Genomic DNA, 22,925 nt, shown 5'->3' on the forward strand with positions numbered 1-22,925 from the left:
CCTCTCTCGTTGCGGAGCACAGGCTCCGGATGCGCAGGCTCAGCGGTCATGGCTCACAGGCGCAGCCACTCCGCGGCATGTGGGATCTTCCCGGACCGGGGCAAGAACCCACGTGCCCTGCATCTGCAGGCAGACTCTCAACCACTGCGCCACCAGGGAAGCCCTAGATTTCATATTTATTGTATATAAGAGCAGCATTGTTGCACTAAGTCAGTATTCAAGAAGATTATCCTTTAAAACTTATACTCACATAATTGTTTAAAAGTTAGATGATTATTCTAAAAGAGGTTTATGAATTTTACCACTAATTTTTGCACATACCTGGAAAATAAGGAAAAAGACCTCTATGGAAGTAATGGTAATGATATTATGTCTATATTCTTAATGACTACATTTTTTTTTAGTATTATTACTCAAAGTTAGAAAATATACTGGGCAGTTCCACCCCTTAACATTTGATAACTGCTACAAAATAAATTCTAGGGACTGTGTGTGCTTTAAATCTTCCCATTAAACCACAGCAATTGTTTATTAATTTTAGATGATGTTTTTTTTGGGACAGGATCTGAAAATAACTTCAGAGTGGATTCTTAGGGTTTAATGAACGTAGCAGATGCTTACCTGGATGTATTTATAGGGAAATAGTGCAAACAAGGAGCCATAAACAGTAAAAAGTGATGACATCACTGGGAAAGTCCAGCTGAATTTACATGACTGCTGCTAGTTGTTTATCTTTTCCTTGTGATATCTTACAACAACAAATTACTAATATGCCTTCCATTCCAAAGTTCATCTCAATAAGGTGGAAATTGGCTCACTAACATTCTAAGCTCCGCTTTGCCCAGATTAAATAATATATTAATAAGGGACAATGTTAAAATCTAAAAAAGGGTTTCACAGTATCTTTAAAGAAAGTACAATATTAAGCAATGTTTATTTAGTTATTATGTTTAGTTTCTCCCTCTCACTGTTAGTTGAATTAATCACATTGATAAATGAAAACATATTCAATCAATTCAGCACTTATTGGGGGTCTGTACTAAAGGTTGGGACAATATAAAGTAAATACAAAGATAAAGATATTTGAAACTTTCCACTGAGGAATTTAACATATATTGAACCCAAAATTTATAATCTAGTGGTAAAGATGGACAAGTAAACAGTATCAATTAGGAATGCCTTCACCAGCGAAAAACAAAAAATTCAATTAACGAAGGCTCACACAATAAATCATTTTAATTTCTCACATAGATGAGCAGTCTATAGGTAAGCAGTCTTGATCAGATGCAGTAGTTCAACAATGTCCCATCCCTTCACTTTGCCTTCCATGGTGTGTGCTCAGGCCTTGTGCTTTCCACCTCATGATTACAAGATAGCTGCCCCATCTATGAGCATCATGTCAATGTTCAAAGCATGAGGAAGACACAGAGAACTCCCTTCTGGTGCCTGACTCTTTTATAAGAAAGCATAAGGTTACTTGTTAAGCATCCTGATTATATGTCAGAACTGTGCCGTTGACCTCACTTAGCTGTAAGGAAGGCTCAGATATAAACGCTTAGTTTTACCAATCCCTCTGTGGGAAGTGGCAAGGGAGAAAGAAGGGACTTGAGAACTGCTGTCGGGTCAATCTCCCAATAATATCCCCACATGGACCAACTAAATAAGGCAAAAAGAAATCAGCTGTAGGAGCAGAAAAGAACAATTTCTGATTTGGGGCAAGGATATCATGAAAAGAGCACTTAGACTGAGACTTTTAGGATAAATAAAATTTGATAAAGGAGTTGCAGGCTACAAAACAATTCAGAACAGAATAAGCAGAGGAAAGGGAGGGGGTATAAAATGACATGACATGTCTGGGGATTGAGAAAAATGTGTGGATCTAAGGGGACGTATAAATGTGCTGGTGGGGAAGTAGTCTGCTAAGAATTTACAAAGGGATTTTGAGATTCTCCTGTAGAGGACTTTTATCGCTGAGCCAAACAGTTTAACTTTCAGTGGTTTCCCAGAACCTACAAAATCAAAATCAAACTGCATAGCCTGACAGTCAAGGCTCTTGATGATTTGGACCTAACCTGCTTTGCTAGTGCATTCTTCCCTACCACTATACCCTATGTATATGATGATATCTTTGGTCAAACTGGATTTCTTATCACCCCCCGACCCCTGTCCCAAAACAACATTCTCTTTCTATAGCCATAGCCTCCTGCTGTGGATTCTACTGAAATGTTCTCCTCATCCCTCTCCAAACTGAAGTTCTGCCCATCAAGACCCTCCCATCAGGAGATGTAGTGGAATCATCTCTGATCACCTTAACTATATCTAGTCCCTCGTTTGAACTATTATAGTATTTTAACTGTTATCGTCCTGTATTGGGAAGTATTGGGTAGGAGAGACCCAAACTCCTAGCCCAGATGCAAAGACTGGCAAGAATGATGACTTAGATTCAGTTCAAAACTGCTTTCATTTCAGATGGCTCCCAAGCAGGCAGTCAAGCAGGGCCGAGGATAGACACAGGATTAGGAAGCAAATGAGTAGACATAGCTCCCCAGTTTCTCCCTAAACCCTCATGAAGTCATGTGTATAATTGGTTGGTCAACTCAAGCCTATGGGGGTAAGAAATCTACCAGATCTGAGGAGGGCAGAACTCCAGGTTCAATGTCTTTTATACACTTGGCCAGGGGAGGGACCTCATCAGCATCAGGGTCTATCTATTACCATGTAAGTTATTTTTTTGCTTCAGCCCAATTACGTTCCCACATTCTGTTTCTGGCCAGAACTTACACACTACCTTACTACATATTTTTTCTAATATTAGACTTATTTATGTATATCTATTACACGTTGTAACATTGTGGTTAAGAGCATAGGCTCTAGAGTCAAATTACCAGAACTGAAATCTCAACTCCACCACTTACAAGCTATGTGATCTTGAGCAATGCACCTCAGTTTCCTCATCTATACAATGGGAACAATAATGGTATACACCCCATTTAGTTGTTTTGAGGATTAAAGAGCCCGGGACTCTTTAAACCAGTGCCTCAGATTAACTGATGTTGTTTGTCAAATGTAGATTTTTTTTGAGGGAGAAGACTGTCTCATTCATATTTTCCTCTATCATATTTAAAAATTGCCATGTGAACAATAAATATTTGAAAAATGAATGAATGACTGAATTAATCAATTTCAGTGTTTCATGGCTCTAGAAAGAAGCAACAACCAATCACACAGGGTGGCAGTAGAAATTTAAAATGAGTGGGCTTATCGCAAACACAGAAAAGCATTAGTCCTGTTAAAAGGCAGCCAGCTCCACACTAGTAAACTACTGGTGGAAATGCACATTCTATGCCTTCCCTGGAAGGCAATTTGGCAAAATTACCAGAAGTCCTACAAAAAAATCATAGAGTTTGACCCGGTTATTTTAATTCAATAAATTCTAAGAAAGTAATTCAAGAAACACACAAAGAATGTTGCAGGATAAAATGGAAACAACATAAATGTCCGTCGATAAGGATTAATTAAATACATTTTTAAAGTCTATATAATGATACAATAAATCCATATTTTGAATGAGAAAATGACATATTAAGTGAAAACAAAAGGATAACATAAGAGCTATAATTAAAAACAATATAAAATAATAGTAAAAAAAGAATGTATGGTATCTTGTTTATGTGTGAGAAAATAAGCCTGTGAGAGAACTATAAAATATTAGTTGCTTTCTTTTAGAGAAACTATGAATGATCTTCATTTTTTTCTTTATACTACTTTTGAATTTTTTTCACAATGACAAAAAAAAAATAAAGCTTTCTTCTTGTGAAAGCAATCATCTTGAAACATCAGTTTTTACAAACACCAGTGCAATGGCCTATGGTTCTCAGCGTGTGCACACATCCTCAAGGCTGTCAACAGTGTGTCTTTGGATGTGAAGGTGGTGGGTGGTGTGGAAGCAAAGAACCAAGAAGCAGACTGATTCTAATCCCATTTCTGTTGTTAACTTCCCATGTGGCCTTGGGCAAACTTTCTTCCAGTGTAAAGAGACAGATAGTCATATAATATTGTTATTAAATGTAGGTAAATTTACTTGCTTTGTAAGTAGCTAGCATCAGGGATCTTCAAATGCTAAAACAAAATAGCCCTAACTCACCTAACTATAAAGAGCCTACCATGGATTAAAGGCCCAAATTTGGAGTTAGGACACATACACACAGGGCCAGGACCAGGGTCAGGCAAGTGAGAAGTGAGGCACGGAAGGCACAAAATGTAAGGAGACACTCACTCTAAGGGTCATGAAGCAGACTTTCTGATTCTAGTCCCATTTCTAATCCCCAAAATGCCAAACGCTTGACATCAACTCAGCCCTGACAGTGAGAGCCTCCTTACATTTTGTACTGTGTGTGCCTCTTACCCTAGTCCCTGCCATGCATGTGAGTGTGCACACACACACACACCCGTTTCATCAGCAATCGGGAAGAAGGATGACAAATATTTCTCTAGAATGAGTGTCAGTTCTGTAACGTTTCCTTGTCAAATACATAGAAACTACCTAATTACACTTAGAAAGAAGAAACTGCTCTGTCTTCTGATAGATGATAGGGAGTGGTAGAAAAATCTCTCTTTACTCAGACACTATCCTGTCCTTTTTTTCCTTCCACATGATTCCCATTCTGTTTCTTCATGGACATTATTGTCTTCTTGGCCTACCCCAGAATTCCCACATTAGAGTCCATAAGAATTGTATTAAAAGTTTCTATCTAGTCGTCCAGTGAATCTTCCATACATCTTCTCACTACGAGCTTCAAGCCTCACATGTTTGAAAAGTAGTACCTGTTGGCCTCTATCTACCGTAATTCGTGCATTCTTTTTCTTGGTGTTTCCATTTATATTTAGTATCCAATTCTGGACATCTGGACTTGCTATTGACCTGACAACTTCAAAATATGCTTCCTTTGGTTATTGCCTCACTATTCTTATATCTGTGATCTGAAGCTGCTAACCCCCTATGCCCAGAGTAGGTCCTTGAATTCCATTTGCCGGAAGGTGTTGAAGTGATAAAATTTTCAGGGTGCTGGGGAATTGTAGGGACAAGATAGCAAGTTAACACGATCATTCTCTTTGGCATATAGTGCTTCAGTGACAAAACTTCAGCATGACCCCAAATCAAAAATTTACTTTTATAAGATAGATGTTCTTTCTAAATTTTGATCTTGGAGACAAAATTAACAGTTTAACCTTATTACATTAGGCTTTTACTCTTTGTAGATATGTAATATAAACCAAATCTACATGATAATAATTTACCCAAACACTCATTCATTCACATGAGTTGAAGTAGGTAATTTTGACATACGTAGTTACATTTATGTTGCTATTTCAGGCCTAAATTTTTTTTGCAAACTAAGAAATTTCTGAGGCACAATATTTGCACAAACTTACTCATTACTGAAAGCAGTTACTTATTATGTTCTCACAGAATCATGCATTGAAAATGTATCTCAAAGTATAGATAGACACTAATTGCAAATGTTGCAAGTAAAGAGAAAAGATTCCTGGCATGGAAATCTGAAAACCTGGGTAAGAGCCCCAGGTCTCCCAATAGCTGTGTGACCTCAGTTGGAAAACTAATACTTTCCTCTGAGTTTGGTAAACTGTATCTGTAAATTGAGAGAGATAAGACAACATAATCTCTAAGATCCCATTATTTAAACATGCCTTGCTTCTTAACTATTATCTAACAGATATTTGCAGAACATATAACAAGTGCATGTGGAACTAATTACAAATTCACTGCCCAGTCATTGCCGTTAATATGCAAAGCCATTTAAGCGTTGGGTCATATACCTAATTCCTATAACTATACATCAATGAACATCTCATAAAATATGGCTTCTTCTACACAGCTCTCTTCAATATAATTTGCTCATCATTGCCTAATGGAGTACATGAAATAATATTTTATCAGTCTCAGTTTATACCCTTTATAAAATTGTATCAAGTTAACAAATTATGTTTGCAAAGACAGCTGTTTTAAGCTGGTGCTGCTTGTATTTTGTGAGTAATTCAATAATTGTTTTCCCGTTATCATTCAATTCATTTCAATGAGAATTCCACGTAACAGAATATTTTTTCTTTGCTGTCGGACGAGAGAGCTAAAATAAAGGGTGACAATTATTTCAGTTGTATGAGCATTCTGTTCAGCAAAGTGGGTTAAAGGCAAACTGACTCTTACAGGTTTCTGATAAATCATCTCTCAATTTGGTAACGACAATCTACTCTGCTACACCCTTACACAATCTGTTTTTTACCCTCATGTCTATAGGATGAAAGCCAAAACTTCCTACAAGTTCAAGGAGGATGTGGGAGAAAGGAGAGTTCAATCACAAGAAATCTGAAAAAACTGTTTTTCATCATAGAATGTCAGTATTATTAGATGGGTGTATTAGTCTGGGTTCTCCAGAAAAGCAGAATCAATAGGAGGTGTGTGTGTGTGTGTGTGTGTGTGTGTGTGTGTGTGTGTGTATTAAGATTTATTGTAAGGAATTATCTCACATGGTTATGAAGGCTAGGAAGTTCCAAGATCTGAAGTCAGCAAGCTGAGACCCAGAAGAGTTAGTGGTATAGTTCCAGAATGAGTTTGAAGGCGTGAGAACCAGGAAAGCCAATGGTATAAGCTCTAGTCCAAGTACAAGTCCTAAAGCAGGAGAGGACCAATGTCCCAGCTTGAAGGCAGATAAGCAGAAAGAGCAAATTCTCTCTTAATCAGCCTTTCTGTTCTATTCAGGATTTTGGTGGATTGGATAAGGTCCATCCACGTCGGGGAGAGCAATCTGCTTTACCCAGTCTACTGATTCACATGTTAATCTCATCCAGAAACACCCTCACAGACACACCCAGGATAACAGTCAACCAAATATCTGGGCACCCTGCGGCCCAATCAAATTGACACCTAAAATTAACCATCACAATGGGCAATCTAAGGCTGTAGAGTCAACTCTACCCATTTAAACCTCAGAAAGCTGAACTCCAGAGATATAAAGTGACTACCCAACTCATACAATTAGTGAGAGATCCAGGATCTTAACCTAAATCTTTATATTTTATGATATATATTATATTATATATTCATTCATCTCTCATTATTGAGCATCTACTTACCAGGAAATATGATGGGCACTGGGGTGAACAAAGCAAATGTGGCTTACTCCTCAAATTGCTAACATTCAGACAGATATACAGAGTGAATACAAAATTGTGGTCATTAGAGATCAGAATAAGTCCTATGAAAGAAACACACAGGTTACTGAGATTGTGTTGAGGGTGGCATGGCAGTGGGGTATTTCTTTAGATAAGATGCTGAGAGTAGCCACCATGAGGATGGACACTTGAGCCAGACCTGAAGAAGGAGAGTAAAGCAGAATTTCAGGATTTGGCAGAACAACCTTACGAACAGAAGGAACAGCCAGTAAAAGCACTTGCAAAGCAAAAAGGATGCCAATGTGGCGGGATCATTGGAAAGAGGGGAAGATGAGGTTAGTGAAGTGAGCTGGAGACATAAACATGTAGGGCTTTGTAGGCCAGAGAGATTAGGTGAGAGATTAGGACTTTCTTCTAAAAGCAGTGGGAAGGAAGCCTTAAAGAGTTTTTGCATGGAATATATGTGATCTTATTTACAGTTTTTAAAGATCTCTCTGGATATTATGTGAAGAACAGATTGGAAAGGAACAAGAATGGAAGCAGGGTTGTTATATCGTATCCCAAGATGTAGATAATGGCAGTTTGAACTTGGTACTGACAGTAGAGATAGACCAAAATGGGAAGATTTCTTCTGTATTTGGAGGCAGAACTGAGAGATCTTGAGGATAGAGTGGGTGTGGTGGAAAAGAAAGCATTCGTAGATGCTTCAGTTTGTTATCTTGTGCAATTGGATGGTTAATAGTTCCATTTACTAAAATGGGAAAGTTTGAAGAATAACAGATTTAAGAATAGTCATAATCTCAATTTCATACATATTAGATTTCAGACTCCTTTTAGACACCCTGATGGAGATGTCAGGTAACCGTTAGATATCTGGGTCTACAGAACTCAGGGGAAAGATCTGGGCAGTAAATAGACATTTGGTAAACATCAGCATACAAGGAGTGTGCAAAGCCTGGGACAGGATAATATTTCCTAAAGGAAGGGTATAGATAGAAAATAGAAAGTGTCCAGGAAGGAACCGTAAGGTTCATCAGCATTTAGAAGTTGGGTGGAAGAAAAGTCAGCAAAAGAAATGAGAAGGAAAACAACTGAAGTCGAAGAAAAGCTGGGAGGGTATGATGCCACAGAAGATAAGAGAAGAAAGTTTCAAAAGGAAAGAATAGTCAACTGTGCCAAATAGCTGCTGAGAATTAGATTAGGATATACAAATGTCTATTGGACCTGGCAGCATGGAGGTCACTGATGATCTTAACAAGACTGGTTTCCTTCTATTGTTGGGGTCAGTGTTAGATGAGAGTGTTTGAAGAATGAAACAGAGATAAGGATGAGGCAGAGATTACAGATGATTTCCTCGAAAGTATTTCATGTGATGCAGAACAAAGAAATGGGACAATCGGTAGAGAAAGATATGGACTCACGTCTGGAAGACAAGATGTGAAGACTTGGGGCTCAGGGTGGGGACTTGCCAGCTGGGGCGGGAATGCCACCGCTCCTCAGGCATCTCTTTCCATTTCAGTGTGGTGATCTTTCCACAGGATACCTCAAGCATGGCACTTCAGTTAGTTACACTCTGAAAAGCTCAGGACTTGAAAGTGAGCCTCGCAGGAAAAACTGGCAGAATCTGCATGGCTTTTTCTTACCTCGTCTTGGAGGTCATGGAATGTCACTTCTGCTGTATTTCATTAGTTGTTGTAGTCACAAAGGTCCACCGAGGTTCTAGGAGAGAAAAAGGAGGAAAAGTTTTCTCTTACTGGTAGGAACATTAAAATTTATGGACATGTCTAAAACCACCATACTTTCTAAGAAATAACCAAAGGTCAAGAGACTTTTTTTTTTTTCCAGAAGGAAAGTTTGAAGTTTCATAATGGCTCAGATGATTCCAAAATTTAGGTTAAAAATAGAGAATTGTGGTCACACTGTCATATTGTAATTTTCTTTGGAATGGTACTGAAGAAAAAAATGGCTCCTTACATAATTCAACTGTGATGGTGCTTAATTGCATTCAGACTGCCTGTTTTACTAAAAAGAGGAAACACGTTATTGACTTTATCTTTTGGGTGTGTAGATTTAATGTCAGTTGACATTTTGTGGTTTTGGTTTGTCCTCTGAGCACAAAAATGGGTATCTTACTCTTAGAAACATAAATAAGTCTATTTGGGCATCTATTGTAGGCTGAATAATGGCCCCAAAGATATCTGCATCCTGGAACCTGTGAATGAGCCTTTATATGACCAAAGGAACTTTGCAGATGAGATTAAGGATCTTGAGATGGAGAAGTTATCCTGGATTATCCAGAGGGGCCTCAAGCATAATCATAAGTGTCCTTAAACGAGAGAGGCTGAGGGAGATTTGAGTAGAAGAGAAAGAGAGGTGTTGAGGTGTTGTTTTAAGCCACCAAGTATGTGGTAATGTGTTATAGCAGCCATAGGAAACTAATGAATTCTCATAAAAGTTCATGGAATATTTGGTTGACACAGTTGTTTGCACGTGACATAAACTGAGATGACTTAGGAGTTTTCTGTAATTCTATGAGGGTTAAAATGAAACTGTAAGTGGAGTGTCTGTTCATGGTAGTTGCCCAATAGATATAAGTTAAATAAGATATATATGTTAACTAAATGATTAGAAAGTAGAAGACAATAAAGGCGTGGTGAAACCGGAAGGTGGAACTGGTAAAAGCCACATGAAGGAAAGGGCACAGTGAAGCAGGGTTGAAGTTGAAAGGCCCATGAGAGACTGAAGGGTGGATCTCGGGATCCACTAGAAGCAGGACTAAGCTGTCTTCCCCAGTACTTGAATCAAGCCCCCCTTGTGGGATGGAAGGATAAGGTGTGGCGTTTATTCATTCAGCCCTGAGGACCCATCATGTCCCAAGCATGTGCTCCTCCTGGAGACCCTTAGTGGGTAGCGGACTGTCTCCAGTCCCCAGTGCACAGACCAGGCAAGGTTGGTCCCAACAAGTACACATGGAGGGCAGAGTCCTCCCGCGTATCCTCACTAATTGAAAATTGTTTCAATTTCTTTTTAAATAGGAATATGTCAAATGCCAGACTTTAATGCTTTGAAGATATTTTTACATCTTAGCTAATAAAAAGCTAAAGATTCAAGGGGAAAACATTCAGATTCATAATGCTTAGGCGCCTTACTGAATCTTTGCTTATGTCATGTCTATTCCAACTGTCCCCTAGAAGCAGCAAAGCAGAAGGCTCACGAGCATGGATTCTGGAGCAGGAACCTGGGTTTGAATCCTGGATTTTTCACTAATTAGATTTGTGACTTTGGACAGAAATCACGTGCCCTCTGTGTGCCTCAACTACCTCGTCTGCCAAATAGGAAAAATAATAGTATCTACATCACAGGTTCTCATAAGAACTGAAAGGGCTGATCATTGTAAAACACTAACAGTATCAGCCCACACTAAGGGCTACATGTTTGTTGAATAAAAGTATTAAAAACTTAAAAAAAAGATATGGACTCTATGAAGGCTTAACTTTCAAGATGGCTTGTACATATTTATATGTTTATAGGAATAATCCGGTACTGAGACAGGAACTGATAATACAGAAGACAGAAGAGGAACAAAATTCTCAAGAATACGACAGGGGATAGGAGCATAAATGAAGGGATTTGCTTTCGATCAGAGCAGGAAAGGACTGTGGGGGCAGAGATGGAGCCTTAATAACCATTGTATGTTCAATGTATCCAGTGCTTGGCGTATATCAGAAGTTCAGTAAATATTTATTGAGTGAATTAAGTAAACATCCACTCCAAGACAGGGAAACAAAACAAGCAGCAGACTCAAAGAAAAAGTAAGGAGTAGGAAAGAGCAAAGAGAGAGACTTGACGTATTCGTACTCCTTGATAAGTTATTGCTTATTTTATATGTTCTTTATGATCTTGATTAGACAACTTAGTCAAAATTTTAAAAAATCAAACTAGATTTTTAAAATGTGGAGACCCAGCCTATGTGGTGTTTAGCTAATTTAGTTTTTAGTTTACTTAATGCCTATTATGATCCCCTAACAGTGTGAATTCTCAAATGGAAGAGATATGTTTTCTGCCTCAGTAATTCATTTCCAGATCCATGGCAAGAGTCTAATACATTTATTGTTCTGCACGTAATTTTCCTTAGTTTTCATAATTATCTTCAGTACTGATAAAAATTACTGATTATATTAAACCAAAACATTTATAAATCACATACCATTTTTACCTTAGTGATACAAATTGGCACTTGATAATATCTAATTCACAGCCATAGAGTCAATGTTTTTTCACAAGGCTAAGAAAACTGTCATGTAAAAAAATCTGTATACTCTGGTGAGGTTCAAATAAACTCACTTTTATTGTGCCTATGTCAGGATGTTCAAATGAACTAAAAGACAGATTATCTGTTATTAAAAATGTCCTGAACACATTTTGGATATACAGGACTCTATAAAATATTTTTGGAAATTTGTTATTTAGCAATCGCCTTCCTCAAAATACATGACAGCCAGCAGTACTCAAAAACTGAACACTGTAAAGAAAGTACGTCAAATAAAATACATTTAATAACCAGAAATACTTTAGATTTTTGTTTTATTCTTATATCAAGAATGATTCTACTGATGTTAATAAATCACGAAACGTTTTCAACGCATTTGGAGTAAAGAAAATAATAAACTTTGAGGTTTTCATATAGTTCTCTAGTTTAATGTAATACAAATAAATGATATATACACTTTAATGAGGTGTATGGATAATAAATGATGCAGCTATATTTTTATCATATGGTAATACAAAATTGAAAAATAATATACTCAGAAGAATTCTGATGAGTTAATCACAAACATGAATTTATTCTCACAATTCAGTGGATTTATTTTATGTTATTCTGGAATGAAATTTTCATTCATGGTTTGTTAGCAAATCATCGAAGATTTATCTCACCTCTTATTATTCTGTTGGAGGCTATTCCAACATCCTGATTATTTGCTTGAACTTTCTAGAGACTTTGAGTGGTACTTTATAATAATTATCATATTTAGAAACAATTTCAGCTTGGGATATAGGAAGTTTAATTTAAATTGGGGATTGTAACAAAAGAACCCCTAAGGAAGCATCATTTAAATCGAGATCCAAATGATGAAAAAGAGTGAGGCAATTGAAAAGTGACAGAGAATAGAATGTTGGAGTATGTGGCAAACCAAAAAAAGCCAAAAGAAACCCATATTGGGGGGGGGAGGGAAGGACTGGGAGTTTGAGATTAGCAGAGGCAAACTATTATATATAGGATGAATAAACAACAAGGTCATACTGTATAGCACAGGGAACTATATTCAATATTCCGTGACAAACCATAAGGGAAAAAATATGAAAAAGAATATATATATATATATATATATATACACACACACACATATATATGTATAACTGAGTCACTTTGCTGTACAGAAGAAATTAACACAGCACTGTAAATCAACTTTATTTCAATAAAAGTTAAAAAAAACAACCCATATTGCCCTAGCCTTACCAGCATGGTAATAAGACCTACATTGTAATAGGAATTATTGGCATTCTCCCTACTACCCACCTCCTCATGCACATAAATACTATTACCTCATTTCTGTCTTCAATTCTCCTCTTCAATGTTCATATTTGCTGAGACTCCCTAGAAGATATTTACCTTTTTCTCTTAAGCACAGTTCTTTTAGTTTTGCATGACATACTCAGAACAGATGTCTCCTGCCCTTGCTCCCTGGGGCCACCTGCTCTGGGGTCTCCTGTGTCTCCAAGTAGCCATAGCTGTTGGCAGTGGTGATATCTGCCTGTGTCTGTATGGAAACTTCCACTACTGATGCTAATGCCATTGATAATGGTGCCAAGGACACTGTTGTCTGATTGCTGCTGATGCTCAAGGCCCTGAGTCTCCTGACTGAGGACCCATGTGACCTGACTACTGCATGGGCCCTCCGTGGGCTGAAGCTGTGTTCTGTGTAACACCAAAGGAAGGGAATTCCTCTGCTGCCTTGCTTCCATCATTCTTGTGTGTTCCTTGGTTATGTATGTGCCCAAAATGATGTTTTGTTATTTCAGGCTTAATTTCCCCAGGGTACTGGAACAAGTCTAAACCTAAATTCCTCTTTCCTCCTCTTCCATTTCACCCAAGTCCATTGTCCTTAAATCCCTCTCTTGAGACCCAACCCCCATTTCCCCTACTAGAGGTTTTGCCCCAAGAAGCTTCTTAGGCTCTCATGTAAATAGAAATGACACATGGTTATTTCTAGCTCATCCGTTTTCTAATTATGCCAGATTTTCCTAAATCCCCAGATGCACATATCATTATTTCAAGCCGTGGTCCCTCTCATATTAGTTCTATATTTTTGGCAACTAAGTTTCTCAACCAACATCTTCTACAAAGATTTTTCAATAATGTGATTACATGTGGATTTTTAAAATTCCATGTATGCTTCCAGAATCTTCTTTTGGTACCTATGAAGTGATCTAGAGACAACATAGCTCGCTGAATTAGTCACCCTCTCCTCTCTCATCTCTTCATTGTTAAATAGTTCATTAGTAAGGAAATGTGATTATCCTGTGATATATTATAGGAGTTAGTAGGTGTATAAAATCTAGGGTAAATTATAATCTTAATAAGAGATACAACAGGAAAGTTCACAAAGAGACAAAGTATCATTTTCCATACTAAGCAGAGTGGGTCTACATTTGCTTGCTTCCTGCAGAATAGACACATGACATAATAGAACAATTGAAGTTAGAGTAGGAAGTCCTGGTTTTGAGCTCTGGTTCTGCCACTTTTTGTTTGTCATTTAAGTTTTTTGAATTTTAGTTTCCTTGTCTGTGAAATAAAGGCAAAAATACCTGCCGAGCTTTAAAATAGCAAAACAATTAATGGTAATATTTAGTGAATGCTTACTAGGTTCCAGACAACATGATAAACATGTTAGAAACTTTATCTCAATTAATCCCCTTAACGGACCTCCAAGATATGTACAAAAAACTGACACAGAACACAAAAACCTGCATATGGATGTTTATAGCAACTTTATTCATAATTGCCAAAACTTGGAAGCCAGCAAGATATCCTTCAGTAGGTGAATGGATAAATAAATTTGGGTATATCCAGGCAATGGAATGTCACTCAGTGCTAAAAAGAAATGAGCCAGCAAGCCATGAAGAGACACGGAGGAAATTTAAATTCATATTATTAAGTGAAATAAGCCAATCTGAAAAGGCTACAGACTGTATGATTCCAACTATATGACATTCTGGAAAAGGCAAAACTATGGAGACAGTAAAAAGATCATTGATTGCCAGGGGATAGGGATAAGGGAGGGATGAATAGATGAAGCACAGAGGATTTTTAGAGCAGTAAAAATATTCTGTGATACTATAATGGTGTATATATGTCATTATTCATTTGTCAAAACCCATAGAATATACAACACCAAGAGTGAACCCTAATGTAAACTATAGACTTTATATGATAATCATGTGCAATGTAGGTTCATCAGTTGTAACCAGTGTACCTTTCTGGGGTGGGCAGTTGGGGGGATGTTGTTAATGGTGGAGGCTATGCATGTGGGGGGGGGGGGTTGTAGGAGATATATGGGAAATCTTTGTACCTTCCACTCAATTTTGCTATGAAACTAAAACTGCTCTAAAAAATCGTCTTACAAAATACTGACCTTGATAGTGGTTAAGAAAGTACAGCAAAGTCATCTAGTTATTAAGTGGAAGAGCTATGCTTCAGACCCAGACCCTCTGGCTCTGAATTGCTGCACTTACCTGGTGTGCTATACTGAATAGGAGATAATGTTCAAATGTATATGAGTGGTATTAACTCTGAAATCACTGTGGTTATTTTCCTCTGAGATATGTGGCTGAAGCTAGTCATTTCTCAAAAAAAGCAACTGCATTCTCTGTAACTGTCAACTGATATCATTTCCCAAATATACATGGTGACTTTATATTTTAAAAATCTTGGAAATTAGCCCAACATTGTAAAATTTTATTCAAAAACCGTTACTCAGAATTATTTTAATGTCTTTGTATCACTTTACAAATCTTAACATATTTATATAGTTATAAAGCATACCATACTTTGCATTATGCTTATTTTACCTAATCTTAAATTATGCATGTGCTTTATTCATTCACTCAAAAGACATTTATTGAGCTTCTGCCATAAGCTAGTCATTGTCTAGACTCTGAATCATCAGGAAGCAAAATAGCCAATATCCCTGCTATCTTGAGTAATAATTCCTAGTAGGGAGAGAGTATTATATATCAATGATGAAAAGTGCTGAGGGAAAAAAAGCAGGCAGGGTAAGGAGGCAGACAGTGACAGACAAGGTGATATTTTAAAATTGTCTGATTATGGAAGGCATCTTTGAAAAGGTAGTATTTGAGTAGAGACCTGAGTAAAATGAGGGTGTGAGCCCCACATATATCTCAGGGAAAGGGTTCCTAACAGTGAGATAGTAAATGCAAAGGCTGTGATGGGAGAGGGAGTTTGCTGTGTTTGAAGAGCAGCAAGAAGATCAGGATGTGAGGAGTAAAATAAGAGAAAGAGTAGGGGAAGATGGTGGCTGGGATGGGTCAGAAGGGGATGTGGGATGGGGAGGAGGGATGCTGTTAGGGAGATCAAGCAGGAACTCTGGAGGGGTTTAATTTTTATTATTTTAAATTTTTCCTTCCAGTTTTTTTGAGATATAATTGATATTCAGCACTGTATAAGTTTAAGGTATGCTGCATGACTTTTTGACTCACATACATCATGAAATGATTACCACAAGTTTAGTGAACATCTGTCATCTCCTATAGATACAAAATAAAAGATATGGAAAAAAATATGTTTTCCTTGTGATGAGAACTAAGATTTACTCTTAACAACTTTCTCATATAACATACAGCACAGTTAATTATATTTATCATGTTGTATATTTATAAGTACTAGGAAGTCTGCACCTACTTATAACTGGCTGCACCTTTTGACTACCTCCCCCAAGCCCCCACCTCTGGTAACCAAAAACTTGATCCCTTTTTCCATGGGTTTGTTTGTTTGTTTTTGAAGTGTAATTGACCAACAACACTATGATAGCTCCTGGTACACAATATAGTGATTCAATATTTCTATACATTGCAAAATGATCTCCAGGATAAGACTAGTTACCATCTATCTCCAAACAAATATATTGTATAATTATTGACTACATTCCCCACACTGTACATTCCATACCTGAGACTCATTTCTTTGCAACTGGAAGTTTATACCTCTTAATCTCCCTCAGCTATTTCTCTTATCCCCCCCACCTTCCTCCCCTCTGGCAACCACCTGTTTGTTCTCTGTATACATGAGTCTGTTTCTGTTTTGTTGTGTTTGTTCATTGATTTTGTTTTTTAGATTCCACATATAAGTAAAACATACAGTATTTGTCTTTCTCTGTCTGACTTACTTCATTTAGAATAATACCCTCTATGTCCGTCCATGTTGTCACAAATGGCAAGATTTCATTCATTTTTATGGCTGAGTAATATTTTATCATACATATTATCATATATATTTTTTTCTTTTATTTTTTCTTGTCTGATTGCTGTGGCTAGGACTTCCAATACTATTTTGTTGAATGAAAGTGGTGAGAGTGGACATCATTGTCTTGTTCCAGATATTAGAGGAAATAGTTTCAGCTTTTCACCATTGAGTATGTTAGCTGTGGACTCGTCATATATGGCCTTTATTATGCTGAGGTATGTTCTCTCTATACCCGTTTTGTTGAGAGTTTTTGTCATAAATGGATGTTGAATTTTGTCAAATGCTTTCTCTGTATCTATTGAGATGATCATATAACTTTTATTTTTCAGTTTGTTAATGTGGTGTATCACATTGCCATGTGAATATTGAACCCTCTTTGCATCTCTGGGATAAATTTCACTTGATCAAGGGAAATGTATTTCAATTAAAGTGTATTTTAATGTATTGTTCAATTTGGTTTGGTAATATTCATATTTTGTTGAGAATTTTGCATCTATGTTCATCAATGATATTGGCCTATAATTTACTTTTTTGTTGTCTGGTTTTGGTATCAGGGTGATCCTGGCCTTGAAGAATGAATTTGGAAGCGTTTCTTCTTCTGAATATTTTTTTTAATAGATTGAGAAGGGTAGGTGTTAACTCTTCTTTAAATGCTGGTAGAATTCACCAGTGATGCCATCTGGTCCTGGACTTTTGTTTGTTGGGAGACTATTTTTTATTATTATTACTGATTCAGTTTCATTACTGGTAATTGGTCTGTTCATATTTTCAATTTTTTCCTAGCTCAGTCTTGGGAGATTGTATATTTCTAGGATTTTGTCCATTTCTTCTAGGTTGTCAATTTTATTGGCATATAATTGTTCATAATAATCTCTTATGATGCCTTGTGTTTCTGTGGTGTCAGTTGTAACTTCTTTCTCATTTCTGATTTTATTGATTTGGGCCTTCTTTCTTCTTTTCTTGATGAGTCTGGCTAAAGGTTTATCAATTTTGTCTATCTTTTCAAAGAACTAGCTCTTAGTTTCATTGATCTTTTCTATTGATTTTTTTAGTCTTTATTTCACTTATTTGAGACTTTTCTTGTTTCCAGAGGTAGGCTTGTGATCCATAGATTTTGGATCATTGTGTTTTTGTTTTCATTAGTCTCCAGGTAGTTTTTAATTTCTTCTTTGATTTCTTCGGTGATTGATTCGTTGTTTAGTAGCATATTGTTTAGCCTCCACGTTTTTGCACTTTTTTTTTTGCAATTGATTTCTAGTCTCATTGTATTGTGGTCAGAAAAGATGCTTGATAAGATTTGAGTTTTTTTCAATTTACTGAGACTTTTTTTGTGGCCTAGCATATGACCTATCCTGGAGAATGTTCCATATGTGCTTGAGAAGAATGTGTGTTCTGCTACTTTTGCATGGAATGTTCTATATATATCTACTAAGTCAATCTGGTGTAATGTGTCATTTAAGGACAGTATTTCCTTATTGATTTTCTGTCTAGATGATTTGTTCATTGATGTAAGTGGGGTGTTGAAGTCCCCTACTATTATTGTGTTACTGTCTCTTTATGTCTGTTAATGTTTACTTTATGTATTTAGGTGCTCCTATGTTGGACACATATATATTTACAATGTTATATCTTCTTGGATTGATCCCTTTATCATTATGTAATGTCCTTCTTTGTCTCTTGTTACAGTCTTTGTTTTAAAGTCTATTTTGTCTGTTGTAAATATTGCTTCCCTGGCTTTATTTTCATTTCCATTTGTGTGGAATAACTTTTTCTATCCCCTAACTTTTAGTCTGTGTGTGTCTCTAGATCTGAAGTGAGTCTCTTGTAGGCAGCATACAGATGGGTCTTGTTTTTGTATTCATTTATCAAATCTGTGTCTTTTGATTGGAGCCTTTAGTCCATTTACATTTACAGTAATTATTGATAGGTATATACATGTTGCCATTTTGTTCATTGTTTTTGGATTGTTTTTGTAGTTCTTTTTTGTTCTTTTCTTCTTCTTTTGCTCTCTTCCCTTGTGATTGATTACAATCCTTAGCATTATGCTTGGATTCTTTGCTCTTTTTTGTGTGTCTATCATTATAAAATTTTGGTTTGTGGTTACCATGATGTTTATATGTAATTATATATTATATACAATTATATATAACATAATAATTATAATTATATATGATTATTTGTTGATGATCTCTTAAGTTTGAAGGCATTTTAACAACCTTGCATTTTTTACTCTCCCCCAACTTCACATTTAATGTTTTTGACATATTTTACATCTTTTTGTTTTGTGTATCTTTTAACTACTTATTTTACATATAGATGATTTTACTACTTTTGTCTTTTAACCTTCCTACTAGCTTTATAAGTAGTTGTTCTAGTACATTTACTATATATTTGCCTTTTGCAATGAGATTTTTCCCTTTATAAGTTTCATATTTCTAGTTGTGGCCTTTTCTTTTCCTCTTAAAGAAGTCCCTTTAACGTTTCTTATAAAGTTGGTTTCATGGTGCTGAACATTTTTAGCTTTTGCTTGTTGGTAAAACTCTTTATGTTTTCTTCGAATCTGAATAATAGCCTTGCAGATAGAGTATTCTTGGTTGTAAATATTTTCCTTTCATCATTTTAAGTATATCATGCCACTCCCTTCTGGGCTGCAGAGTTTCTGCTGAAAAGTCAGCTGATAGCCTTATGGGAGTTCCCTTGTACATTACTAGTTGCTCTTCTCTTGCTACTTTTAAGATTCTCTCTTTATCTTTCATTTTTGCCATGTTAATTACAATGTGCCTTGGTGTGGACCTCTTTGGGTTGATCTTGTTTTGAACTCTCAGTGCTTCTTGGGCCTGGATGTTGGTTTCCTTTCCAAGGAAAGGGAAATTTTCAGCTACTGTCTTCAAATATGTTCTCTGCCCCTTTAACTCTCTCTTCTCCTTCTGGGACCCCTATAACGTGAATGTTAGTATACTTGATGTTGTCCCACAGATCTCTTAAACTGTTTGCTTTTTTTTTTTTCACTTTTTTTCTTTTTTCTGTACAGCTTGAGTGATTTCATTTCCTGATCTGTACCTCTGTATCATCTAATCTACTGTTAATTCCTTCTAGTGTATTTTTTATTTCAGTTACTGTATTTTTCAGCTCTGTTTAGTTCTTCTTTATATTTTCTAACTCTTTGTTAAATTTCTCACTGTGTTCATCCAATATTCTCCTGAATTCATTGAACATCTTTATGATCATTAGCTTGAACTCTTTATTGGGTCGATTGCTTATCTCCACTTTACTTAGTTTTCCTTTTGGAGTTTTATCTTGTTCCTTCGTTTGGAACATATTCCTCTATTGCCTCATTTTGCCTAATTCTCTGTGTTTATTTCTATATATTAGGTAAAGCAGTTATATTTCCTGATCTTGGATGAGTGGCTTTATGTAGGAGATGTCCTATGTGGTCCAGCAGTGGAATCCACTGTGGTCATCAGAACTATATGGGCCCTTCTGCTGTGGCAGGGCAACTACTGTAGGCACACTGGTAGTTGATGCTGGCTCCCAGCCTGATTGGTTGCCAGGCCCTGTCTTGTGCAGAGGCTGCTGGTCACTGATGGGTGGTGTTGGTCACAGAGCAGCTGGCCATGGGCCTGGATCTTGAAGTTGGTATTGGCCTGCTGGTGGGCAGGGACAGGGCCTGGGGGAGGTACTGGGGCTGGTGTCAGCCAGCTGATGGGTGGGCCCATTGTAGCTGGCTGCAGAGCTGTGGAGGTCCTGGAGCTGGTGTTGACCAGAAGCCAGTCCTGGGCCCTCTGGTGGACAAGGTGGGGTCCTGGGACAACTGGGGGGCTCAAGGCAGCTGGCCTGGTGGTGGGTGTGGCTGTGTTCCTATGTGGCCAGCTCCTTGGCCTGGGGGCTGCCAGAACTGGTGCCAACCAGCTGGTGGGTGGGGCCAGACCCCCTCCCTATAATAAGCTATAGGGAGGATTCCAAAGTGGTGCTTGCCAGCATATGTCCTTGTGGTGGAATGAGCTCCCCAAAATGGCTTCCGCCGGCATCTATCCTGCAGGTGAGTCCCTGTTGCTTCCCACCTCTCCAGGAGGCTCTCCAAGATCAGCAAGTAGGTCTGACCCAGGCTCCTTTCAAATCACTGCTTCTGTCCTGGGTCTCAGAGTGTGTGAGATTTTGTGTGTGCCCTGTAAGAATGGTGTCTCTGTTTCCTACAGCCCTCTAGCTGTCTTGAAAGCAAGCCCCATTGGTGTTCAAATCCAAGTATTTTGGGGTTTGTCTTCCCAGTGCAAGAACCCCAAGCTAGAGAGCCTGATGTGCAGCTTGGACCCCTCGGTCCTTTAGGAGAACCTCTGAAATTGTGATTTTTCTTCCTTTTGCGGGTCACTTCCCTGGGGGTATTGGTCCATATCGCATCTCTACCTTTCCTACCCATCTCGTTGTGGTCCCTTTATATCTTTAGATGTAGAAGATCTTTTCTGCTGGAAAAGAGTCGTCAGTCTGGAGTGGTTTTAGGAAGGTCCTGACATGATCTAATTTATGGTTTAAAATTACTTTGGCTTTGCACAGAAAATCAACTCTAGAAGTCAGAGTGGAAACAAGGAGACTGGTTAGGAGGCTACTGCCATAGCCCTAATGAGAGATGATAGGAGTTAGGGTGGTAATGGTGGAGGTGGTGAGAAGTGATCTTCTGAATATTGTTCAATTGGGTTTACCAATTGTAGGGCACGAGAGAAAGAAAGGAGGCAAAAATAACACCTGTTTTTCTTAACAAGTAAGATTGAAGTTGCCAGTTGCGAAGAGGAAGAAAATTGAGGGAGGAACAGATTTGGGGTGGAGGTGGGTAGGGTAAGAATCAAGAGCTCAGTGTCGACAAGATCAAGTTAACCATCTAAGTGGATATGTCAGGTATGCAACCGGGTATACAAGACTTGAGTTCTGAGGGCGAGGTCCTGATTAATTTTAGACTGTGGTTTAGAAGAAAAAGAAGACATGAAGAATTAAGGACTGAGCCCTCCAGTATAGAGAGGTCAGGAAGATGAAGGTGTAGCATCCTGGAAGCCGGGTGAAGAAAGAACATCAGGGAAGAAGAACAAATTATCTGTGTCGAAGGCTGCTCATAGGTCAAGCAAGATGGAGATTGAGAATTGACCACTGGATTCAGCAATCCTGGTTTATTGGCAGGAGCCAATATAGGGAGAAGGGAGGTGGAATAGAGGAACTGGAAGAAGTGAATATGGACAACTCTTTTTAGACCTTTGTTTGAAAGGAGAATAATGAAAAGCAGCGATAGCTGGACAAGGAGATCTTTCAGTTTGACTTTTGTTTTAATATAAGAAATATTGTAGCACATTTGAAAGCAGATTAGAAAGACATGATAGAGAGGGTGAGCTAATGATGCAGGAAAGAGAGAATTATACAATAATTACCTGCCATTGATGTACCATAATATATTTATCCGTTTGCACCAATGTTCATTTAAGTTGCTTCTGATTTTTTACTATAATACTGCAAAGAAAATCTTTGTGCCTATTTATTTTTTTATTCATTGAAATCATTTCCTTAAGATAAATATTCAGGTGGGGAATTACTGGATCAAAGATCATGAACATTTTTAAGACTCTTGACCATACCCTATTGCCTTAAAAAATAAATTTCCCATGCCTCCCATAATGTATAAATGATTAAGTTTTATTCCAACCTTGCTAATGTTATGCCACATATCTTGGTGGCCATAGTTTATGGAATCCCTATACTGTTTCAACTACGCTTTTTCTAACAGACTGATAGCTCCTTAAAGACGGAGATCATATCTTGAAATTATCTTCATTCCCTCCTATTTTTTAAACCAAATATTTCACTAATAGTAATTACAATAATCATTTATCTGAAATCCCTCTGTGTTAAAGCATAATGGTGTGCATATGGTATAATGTGGGAAAAATTATCAATTATGGAATCAGACCAACCAGTATTTGAACACCACATTCATTACTTGGGTTTTGACTAAATCACTTTAATTTCCCTATCAATTAATAGATTAATGATAATGCCTGCTCTCTAAGTCCTGGTGAGGGTTGAAATGAGATATCTGTAAAGTCCCTAGCACAGAGTAGGAAATTTTGGAGGAAATAGTGAAACTTTTAGAAGAACTTTATCATGAAAATATCTTGTGAACATATATATATATGTATATATATATATATATATATAT

General features: G+C 37.3%; 1 protein-coding gene across 1 annotated transcript in view; it reads left to right on the plus strand.

Annotated features, from left to right (window-relative positions):
- The window catches only part of PTPRR (protein tyrosine phosphatase receptor type R), a 268,141-nt gene that overhangs the window by 107,919 nt on the left and 137,297 nt on the right, over positions 1-22,925 (plus strand). The gene's annotated exons all lie outside the window — the stretch shown is intronic.

Source organism: Lipotes vexillifer, unplaced genomic scaffold (genome assembly GCF_000442215.2).
Source record: "Lipotes vexillifer unplaced genomic scaffold, Lipotes_vexillifer_v1.1 scaffold602, whole genome shotgun sequence".
NCBI classification, from domain to species: Eukaryota; Metazoa; Chordata; class Mammalia; order Artiodactyla; family Lipotidae; genus Lipotes; species Lipotes vexillifer.